The sequence below is a fragment of the Ursus arctos genome, unplaced genomic scaffold, assembly GCF_023065955.2.
Source record: "Ursus arctos isolate Adak ecotype North America unplaced genomic scaffold, UrsArc2.0 scaffold_15, whole genome shotgun sequence".
Taxonomy (NCBI): Eukaryota; Metazoa; Chordata; class Mammalia; order Carnivora; family Ursidae; genus Ursus; species Ursus arctos.
The window spans coordinates 18,736,996-18,747,763 of record NW_026622819.1 but is presented as its reverse complement, the minus strand read 5'-3'; the positions used below and the strand labels follow the sequence as shown (position 1 = coordinate 18,747,763).

At 32.8% G+C, this 10,768-nt stretch overlaps 1 pseudogene; it reads right to left on the bottom strand.

The window, feature by feature from the left end:
• Positions 1-9,382: 9,382 nt before the first annotated feature.
• On the bottom strand, positions 9,383-9,622 carry LOC113260740 (cyclin-dependent kinases regulatory subunit 2-like; annotated as a pseudogene).
• Between the last annotated feature and the right edge of the window lie 1,146 nt (positions 9,623-10,768).

The window sequence follows — 10,768 nt, the reverse complement described above, 5'->3', positions numbered from 1 at the left end:
CGGCAACGGGAGAGGGAACACAAGCAGGGGAAGTGGGAGAGGGAGAAGCAGGCTTCCCGCTGAACAGGGAGCTCAATGCGGGGCTTGATCCCAGAATGCTGGGATCATGACCTGAGCTGAGGGCAGATGCTTAACCAATGAGCCACCCTGGTGCCCCATACTTTAAAGTTTTAAGATTTAATCAGGCATCTTAGTCCCAAATAAAAATTTAACACGGGGTGAAGAACTGGTCTCTGACTTTGATATAAACTCAAGATACTGGTTGTCCAAGTCAGAAATCCTTAAGAATACTGGTTTCTCATCCTGGTTTTTAATTTTCTTTCTTTTTCTTTTCTTTCTTTCTTTCTTTCTTTTTTTTTTTTTTTTTTTTTGGCCTCCAGTTTTTTATCTTATTTTTATCACAATCTTTTTTTAAAAATAATTTTTTATTATGTTATGTATTTTTATCACAATCTTATCTGTGCTTTTAAAAAACATGTTATTTTATTTAATTTAGAATTTGTATTGGAAAGACATCAGCCTTGCTGAAGAAGGAAGAGAGAAGGAAAGAGAGATGGAGAGAAAAGAGAGGGAGACAGAGAGAGTTGGAGAGAAATATTTAAAATTTATTGCTATGGAATATCACAGGTGACTTCTTGTTCAGTTTTGCCAATTTGCTTCTGAACTATTATATATGAAGTGATGAATATTTTTAACAGAATTGTTATCAGAGAGGATAGCAATCTATACCCACATGACAGGATATATGGAGAGTTTCATAAGTAGAACTAGACATAACTTGTTCTCCTATAAAACTCTGGAAAGAATTATATACAAATAATGCAGAAGAAAGCATATCGTCACACACTAAAGTAACAGCACAAATGAAATAATTTTTTCATTACATCATAAGAGAGCTGCATTAGTTATCTTAAAACTTAAACATTCACTGCCTAATCAGTAAGGTTGTAAAAAATAACTTTGCTGAAAACAACACTATATTTAAATTAAAGGCCAAGCATGCATGAAAATAGTTAAAAGATTCTTCTCTTAGTAGAATAGTTAATTGTCTGAGAAGTTTCAAGATTATTTTAAAAATCCTTATTCAAGTGAAATGACTAGACTGTGTACATTGAGGTATTATTAAAATAATTAATTGTTCTTTCTTCATTCAGTCCAAAACTAAACTATTACATCTTCCAAGTCAATATAGCATGTGAAATGAAAGTATTAAAAATTAATTTTTCATAATTACTCTTTATTAAAATTAATTATTTAGAATTAATATGTAATAATTTTAGTACTAATTTTCCTCCTAGGTCTTTGATAAGTTACTTAATCTCTTTAAATAGTCTGAGGATTCTACATGAGAAATAATTTGCCTTGGGAAGAGAATGGGCTACTTCAATATTGGAAACATTGGGTGGAGGAAAGTATAATTTAGTAGAAACATTATAGATGGAATATCATTATTTATATATCTAACATGTTTTTTCCTAATCAAAGGATTCCATCCTCTCTCCACGTCATAGTCTTTATTTCTGAAAAAACTAAGAAATACTACTTTTAAAAAATCAATGTTGTCTCCCCTCATTTTTATTAGCTGACCACTGAGTAGTCTGACTTTTTTTTTTTTTTTTGAGACTGGTTATCCAGAGTTTTAAAAAGAAATAAAATAAAAATCTTTTTTCTCTCTATTCCAAAGAATGATCTAAGACAGACCACAATTTTTGAATGTATTACAAAATAATACTTCCTTCTTGGGTGCAACCAACACATGCAATTCATGCAATTATTGATTTACCTCACCAACCGCTCATAGCTCTCTTTAGAGAATCACACAATTTGAGATTATTGTTGATGAGAACACTTATTTTCCTAGCTGTGGAGACAAATGGTAAGTCGTTTTAAGCCTATAGCTAAGTAAACGATTTGTATCTTCTTTAAAAAAAAAAAATTCCTGCACAAGAGGAAGTCCTTGTAAATATCCAATATTAATTCGAAAACTTCTACTGCTCAATTCTACACCATCGGGTTTGGAGACATCGCTAGTCATCAGTTGGTAGTTTATACCAATTGAGTATTTTATACACATCTGAACTACAACCAAAGGGAGCAATATTCTACAAGAATGCCTTCTACGACTATTCTAAAGATATCCTATACATTTCCCCCACCTATATTGAGGAAAATGATAAATAAAAATTGTATACGTTTAAGAAGTACAAGTATACAATGTGATGTTTCTATATATATATATAAAGAGAGAGAGAAAGAGTGAAATAATCACTCCATTCTACCTAATTAACATATCAATCACCAAAGCCAAGCATATGCCTACAGACACTGTATTTTATTTAATTTTCCTTACCTACTTACAGGTTTAATTCTTCACGTTAGTGACTTACAAAAATCTACTGGTCTTGACAATAACATACCAGATATAAATTGAGGCAATCTACTTGCTTAAGACAACAAATAATTTTACAGTGTATTGTTAACCTAAAAAAAAAAAAAAAAAAAAACCACACAAAACTGTTTTGTTGAAAATTTAAAAGATCAAATAAATATGTATGCAGTTAAATCATGATTGCCTTTAAATTCCAGACACAAGAAAGCTCTAAAGTATGAATATAAGTTTAGGAATTGTCACTTTTGATACAATAACCAGGATTTACTTTAAAAATGGAGGTGGGGGATGTTTTCAAAATTAATACATCTTTAGCTATGGTTTGTAGGTGACTTTGTGTGTGTGCAAATCAGGATGTTTTTCTAAAATAGAATTATACATATGACTATGACTGAGGCAAAGTAATATACAATCCTGAAAACTCTTACATGCTTTTTACCCCTAAACAGAGAAAAATGATGGGCTTTCTAATGTATCAGAAAAAGTAAGCTAAAAATCATCTATTGGTTTTTGGTCTCGAAGTTTTCCCAAACCTTAAACTCACGGTTTGTTCATAAGCAACAGATTCATCCCTGAAATAGAGAAGGGAAATTCACCAGAGGAAAGTAAGAGGATGGAAATTTACCTTAAGATAAGTCACATTTATTTCTTCTGCTCCATCAGTACTGAGCTATCTTTATACTTACACTACTTTTGGGGATCATAAATTTACTGCCTCTCCATTCTAGTGATCAGATGATATTTGTAACATATTTTAAATAGACAAATTGCCATTTTACCTTATCAGCCAGTCTCAAATTCCTTTCACTAGTGAATTTCCCCTCCTCTAGAGATTGATAATTCATGCTGAAAAGATAAAACTGAGTTTCCGAAATTGTAAAGCCAACAACTACATCTGAAGATACCATGCAAATGTAATACAATAAAAATTACAATTATATCATGTCCATAAATATAACACAACACATTAATGAGACAAAACAGTAGTTAGTTTTATATTTATGAAAAGAATAAAAACATTTTTAAAAGATTTTAATTTATATATATAGGACATTAGATAAAGAAATATGAAATCTTAAAGATAATTTTGTAAGAAATATATCATATTAAAATATTTATTTACCTCTTTATAGTTAGTCCTTCAGAAAAATTTATATTTCTTAAAATTTAATACACTGAAATGCACTGTAAAAAGTAGTGCCATTGTGCAGATAACAGAATTTTTACTCAACTTTATTAGCATATAAATAAGAGATATTTAAAAAGTCATAATCAATGGTTAAAAGATGGTAAAAATAGAACTTTGTTTTTCCTCTTTTAAAATGCTTATTTTATTTTATTAATTCATGGTAGATTACAATTATTTATGGGGGCATGTATGGAGAAAAATCCTTACCATTCATTTTTTGTTTGGTTATTATTATAAACTCCCCAGCAGCTAAATTGTCATTTGTAACTTATGTATCAGTAACTAAATGATACATTACTGCCTCAAATTCTTTTTGGAATGAAGCAGATATAATAAACAAGGGGAAAAAATAAGTGGGAACAATTTAAAGTTTCTGCCATATAGGATTTTGACTTATCTGTGCAACCTACGTAAGCAATTCCTGGGTACTTCAATACTTAGGAGGCACAGAGTGATAAACAAAAGTTAACGTAAGTACTGCCTGAATTTGCAGTCATGCTCGGTTATATCAACAAAATGGTACATAGAGAACCTGACCAAGAATAGCCTGTCTATTTTGGTTTTCATTTCTGTAAGTAAAGAATGTTCATTCCTGAATTGTTTAAAGCTTCCCAGCTGTGGTGTTTGAAATATCATTTATGTGTTTTATGAGTCCCACAGTGAGAGTCTAGACATCTTTCCCTGCTTCTCAGCCTTCAGAGACCCTGTCATAACTCTACAGCTCAGCCTACAAGGAGATTAAGCGAGACAACCCACGATGCTAGGTTAAATATTGGTATTGGACACGATTTGTGGGACGCTTATTTTACTTACAATTTAGAAGTGAGACTTTCTAAGATCCACATTTTTGTGCTTAGTTCTACCATGATAGATACACTCCCCCTTCGCTGACTGCCTAACAAAACGAAGATCGTCACTTTTCCAGCCCACTGAGTATGGAGGTTCCTCGTTTCCAATGTAGTTTCCCAGGAAAATAAAGAGGACTCAGAAAGTCAGGTTGTTGAGGACATAATAAAGAAGAACCATGTTCCTCTAAGGTACGTTCACCTATATGAATGAATCTATAATGACATTTTATGAATTCCTGACCATCTCTTCACATCTATGATATATCCTGTCCAAAAGGAGGCTTCTATTTTTTATACTATTCTTACTACATATTGTTTTTCATTTTGGCTTCTGACTCCGTTCATTGTCATCAGGGAAAAAAAAAAAAAGTAACATGTCCTTCCTTCTCTGTGCCTCTCTTTCATAAGCAACCCATAACATACTATCTATACATAACTGATTTTCAGTCTGAGTTGATATAAAATTCTGCTTTATTTCCTTCAGCAGTTAGTAAAACTATTGAATCATTTCTACTTTTTCTTACAACTGTTTAGATAAAATATAACTTTTTAGAATCTATTTCATTGTGGTAAGAACACTTAACCCCAACCCTTTTAACAAAACTTTAGGCATATGTTATAGGTACAATATTACTCAGAAGATTTCTAGAACTTATTTATCATGTTTCTGAAACTTCATGCCTTCTGGGTAATGACTCCACATTTTTCCCTCCCCTAGGCCCTGGCACCAACTATTCCACAATTTTTAGTTTAAGATTTTATTTATTTATTTATTTATTTATTTATTTATTTATTTATTTGAGATAGAGGGAGAGCATGCACGAGCTAGGGGGAGGTGGGGAGGGAGAAGCAGGATCTCCATGCAGCTGGGAGCACAATGTGGGGCCTCGAACCTAGGACTCTGGGATCAGGACCAGCAGACGCTTAACAGACTGAACCACCCAGGCGCCCCCTATTCCACAATTTGATGCTATTAGTTTCACTATTTTAGATACCTTCAGGGGAATTATGCAGTATTGGTCTTTTTGTGGCTCATTTGTGATTTTTTGTCTATACTTCTTTTTTCCTCTTTTTTCACCTGTTCATTTTTTTGAGATAATTGAATCTTGTCTGTTTTCTTTTTTCTTATTTCATATTTATTTATATCTATTATTTATAATTTGTACATAGAATGTCTAGTAATAGATTCAGAATTCTGCCACACATATTTAACTTAGCAAAATTGAAATTTATTTTATTTTTTATTATTTATTTTTGCAAAATTGAAATTTAATTGTCTCTCCTCAGTAATAAAAATGTTAGAACATTTTAACTATGATCATCTTTATCCAAATACCTTAATTTTTGTGGTCAGCATTTGAGTTCTTTTATCCTCATAGAATATTGAGTGTTTTTATTAGTATTGTTTTTATTTTGTTATAGACACTAGACTTTAATTCAGATGATTTACAAAAATTTCTAAAGAATTTTTATGTAGCTTTTTAAAAAATATTTGTTTATTTGAGAGAGACAGCATAAGAAGAAGGAGCAAAGGGAAAGGGAGAGAGAATATCAAGCAGACTCCATGGTGAGTGTGGAGCCCGATGTGGGGCTTGATCCCATGTCCCTTAGATCATGACCTGAGCTGAAACCAAGAATTGATTGCTTAACCGACTTTGCTACCCAGGCCCCCCCTATAGCTTTTTATTTTATATTATTTAAATTTTTCCTTCTTAAATTTTTCCTCTAGATATCCCCTTATTAAATTTTCTGGCAGTAAACTCTGTTATCAGTATGTATTGCTATTTAAATCTTAAAATATAATATTATTTTGGGTGTTATGATAGAAACAAAATGCATACTCAAATGGAAATACAGAGCAGACTATGTACCAAGGTGTGATCAGATAATGAAAATCAGCTAAGTGTAGCATTCCAGGTCTGGAAACGTCAGGGAGAAGTTCCTACCTCAAGGCTTGAAGAGTTGATGAGGTAGGAAACTAGAACTAGGAATGGCTATAGCTGTAGGAAAGGACCAATGAAAATGATTTGAGAACTTTGAAAGAAGGAGCTCCATCATCTATGAACCCATGGAGAGAAAACCTAAGGACTTCCATGCCTCCATCCTCTGATTTCCAGCTGAAGACCATCAAGGGCTGAAACAAAGTAAAGGTAGAGCCCAAGATAGCTGGTTGATTCTCATCAAAAACTCCCAGAAACCCAGAGCATGAAGTGTGACTAAACCCAGAGAGATACAAGGAAAATATTAGGTTACATATTCTAGATTAATACTCATTTTCTCTTGACATTTTGATGACAGTATTCCTCTGTTTGGGTCATCTATCCTTGCTGCAGTCTTAATTTTTACTCATTTCACATAATCTCTCTCTTCGTGGCTGTATTAAATATTTGTTTTTGTGTTTGGTGATTTATAATTTCTCATGGTGTGTTCAGGCTTGAGTTCCTTTATTAATCCTGTTTCAGAAAGAGTGTAAACCCCAAACATTATCTTTTAAAATATTATTCTATTTCCATTCCTTCTACTCTCTACGTCTAAGATGCTGATGTAGACATTAAATTTCAATTTATCCTTCATATATCTTACTATGTTTTTCACCTTCTGTATCTCTATGCCTTTGACACTTAATTATCTTTGGATACATTTCATTTGTTTTGCTCTTTCCTGTTTTAGTTCATTTTAATATGCTGTTTAACTAATATATTGAGTTACATACTTTACATATAGAAAATCCATTTTAAGAGAGCTGTCTAATTTCTGGTTATCTTTTGAAGGAATATTTTTGATTGCCTCTTTTATTTCTTCAAAATTTTCATGTATATGTCCTTTACAGTCTTTACATCGTAACTTTAATTCACTCAGACTTTGGTATTTTAAACATATTATTTCCATCTCCAGCCAAATTTCACTTATAGTGGATTGCCTTATCTTATGCCGTCTTTGCAAATCCACACTTTTGAGTATTTGCAACTCCTACAAGTCTATACTAGGGAAACATTCCTTCAATAAAGATTTGTTTTTTCCCTCCTGATGAGGTCAGTAGGACACTAGTTAGAGGACACTCCCTCCACTTCTCAATATCTCTGAACAGAAGTATCTGCTTCATTTCTCCAACTCATAGCTCATCGAAGATTCAGCTTCCCAGTTGCAGGGGGAAATTGGCATCCAACCTCTGGGCAGAGCTTAGTGATGTGTAGGCTATATCCCTACTGTTTCAGCCTCAATTCAAATTAATTTTAGGATAGAGAGGTAGACTTAGCCAGCTTTTCTTACCTCTTCTGATACTTTTTTTAAAAAAAGCTATTTATCTCAAGTTCTGTGTCTTTCCCTTTCTTCTGTAATGCGTGGGTAACTCCGAGCAAATATTTAGCCGCATTGACAGATGTAGTACTACTTACTCCTAAACCAAGTTTAGTGCTGTAGTGTAATGCAAATGAAACAGTTTTCTGTAGTCAATGTTGACTTTCTTTTTCTTAAAAATGTACTTCAGTTAGGGTGTGTGTTGCAACTGTTCTATAGCTTATAAACACAAAAAATAGTTTTTGCAACTAATTTATAGCTTCCTATATAGCTATCTATATATTTCCACCTAATGATTAAAAACTAAAATTCTTCAAGGTTTGTTCTTAAGAAAACTTCTAATTCTCTACTCTTTCCCAAATGATCTTATTCATGTTTAAAGCTAATTAATACTATAAACAGATAAATGAAGATGAGAAGTGTATTACCCATCTAGATGTCTACATCAATTGTCAGATACCTGTGATAACTACCTTAAAATATCTCAAAAACTAAATAGAAAACAAACAAAAAGATCTCCCAACTTATTCCATTCCATTTTAACCTCTCTGAGTAAATGAGCCAGCATGAATCAATTTACTCAAGGCATACATCAAGATTTATGTGGTACATCAATTTCACTCCCTTCTTCCTTCCCTCCATCTCTTCTTCCTTCTGCCTTCTTACCTGCCTTTCTATGTTGCCCACCTCTTTCCTTCCATAAGCAATTTTTAGAGCAAATTATGCATTGGATACAATTTTATGCACTGGGGTTTTGTCAGACCACATGACTTGGTTTCTTTACTCATGGAGTTCAAACTCGAGGTATGGAAAGTCTTTATTTCTGCTTTCCTTTTGAATGGTATTTTTGCTGGATAAAGAATTCTAAGAATTCTAGGTTTTTTGTTATCCTTTTGTTTTTGTTTTCTTTTAACACTTTTTAAATATTTCACTTTACTCTCCTTTTATTTACATGGTCTCTGTCAAGAGGTCCACTGTAATCCTTATTCTTGATTCTCTATAGTTTAGAACACCCCACCCACAAATATTTTGTTCTATTTTCAATTAGGGTCTGGACTGATTGATTGATACTGTAATGAATTCATATTATACGTTGGATTTCCACCACCCAAATTCATAAATAAAACAATTAAAATCTTTGAGAGGTCTTCAGCTTTAAACAAATGCAGTCAGTGAATTCAGTTTTATTATGTATATGTAAATAAAATGGTTTTTGTTACATATATTTATGTATTATAATGAATATATTTATAATTTATATATTTATTATATATAATTTATATATTTATTACATATATGTTTATAAAAACATGACTTTTGGCAAAAAAAGGCATCTTACACATTTACAGTTATACAAAACAGATTTTTTTTTTATAAATGCAACTTACAACTTTTATTTAACAAAAGTTAACAGGCAAAGTCAAACAGGCCCTTATATTAAGAGAAAAACCAACTAGAAGAAATTTTATCTTAAGCATCTTAGAGTAACCTACTTGCAGTTGCATTCAACTGAGCTCTGTTGTTGTGAAAAATAGAGCTCATGCACAGGTATGGACAAATTGTTTGTATATTTTCAAGTATTCACTGAGTACCACCTTATATACACATATACATTAAGACTTTCTGGAAAATATTTAATTGATGGTCTCCAAATATACTTCATTTTTGTTGATCTTTTGGAAGAGGTGGTCTGAAGAGAAGAATATATGGTTGTGGTTCGTGAGTCATGTGATGAACCCAGCCTAGACTCTGTTGGACGCCAAGTCTCCTCCACTCCTCTTCAGACATCAGATGGGTTGTTGGTACTTGTTTGGAAAGTTCTCTGGGTTACATGACATGCCCGTACTTGTGGTACTTGTGGAAGTACTTGTCCAAATAGTAGATCTGCTCGTGCACCATCCTGTGGACAGACGGAGCAAGGAAGACATGAAGAGTGGACCTGGCAGACCACACATTCAGGTCAGGCCAAGGCAAAGACTTGACAGCTTATATAAAACGGATTTGACATCTTGTCAGTTACATTATTTTGTTTTAAGAGTGTATATTCTGTTTACTTAGAGATTTGCATATGTTATACTTGAGAATATAATGAGTAAGTAGGTTAATGAAATAGTCATTATATGATCAATTATAGCTCTCATAGTCTAAAACTCTGGTGATTGAAAAGATAAAAGGGACAACTGGGTGGCTTAGTCATTAAGGCTCTGACTCTTGATTTTGGTTCAGGTCATGATCTCACGGTTGTGAGATTGAGGCCCACCTCAGGCTCTGGGTTTAGCATGGAGTCTGCTTGAGAAAGTTCTCTCTCCCTTGACCTCAGTCCCTACCCCTGCTCTTGCATAAATAAATAAATAAAATCCTTAAAGAAAAAGAATGAAAAGATAACTACTAGAGCATCAGGGTGACTAAATAATGGATTTTTAAGGAAATTTCCAGTATACATAAAATAGGAGGTGAATATGAAAATATAATCAGAAGTTAAATACATGTCTCTAAAAGGAAACTTATTGTCCTAATAGCACCACATAGCTTGGCCTAAAAATTAATTTGTTTTAATGTCCAACAGTCATGACCTTTTTCAATATGTATAAAAACATCCTTGCAGGCAATCGTTTGTTCCTTGTGTATATATTGTAGCATAAACTATTGTGTCTGCGTGATATGTTTCATACATTCCTAATGTGTTCCAGCATTTTCCTTAAATCTGTAAAATAATTAAAGAGAAATTTTTAAGATAAAACAGTTCTGTGTATTTCTAATTTTGTTCCAACCCCACAGAAATTGTGAGAGACAATGGGCATCAGTAACCTTCCCTGGTGACCTGTGGGCCTCCTGTGCTTTTCTGCATAGAAGGCAGTGATTTACATATGGTCTCAGAATCCTGCCGTTTAAGAGGGAGTGCAGAATTATAAAAAGGAGCACAATGGTTCTGTTTCAAAACCTGGATATTTCCCTCTCCTCTGTACAGTTACCTTGGGATGAAAACCTAAGAACATTGACAACTGCAAAAGTAGCCTCTTGCTTTGAAATTTAAAGTGTTATAAA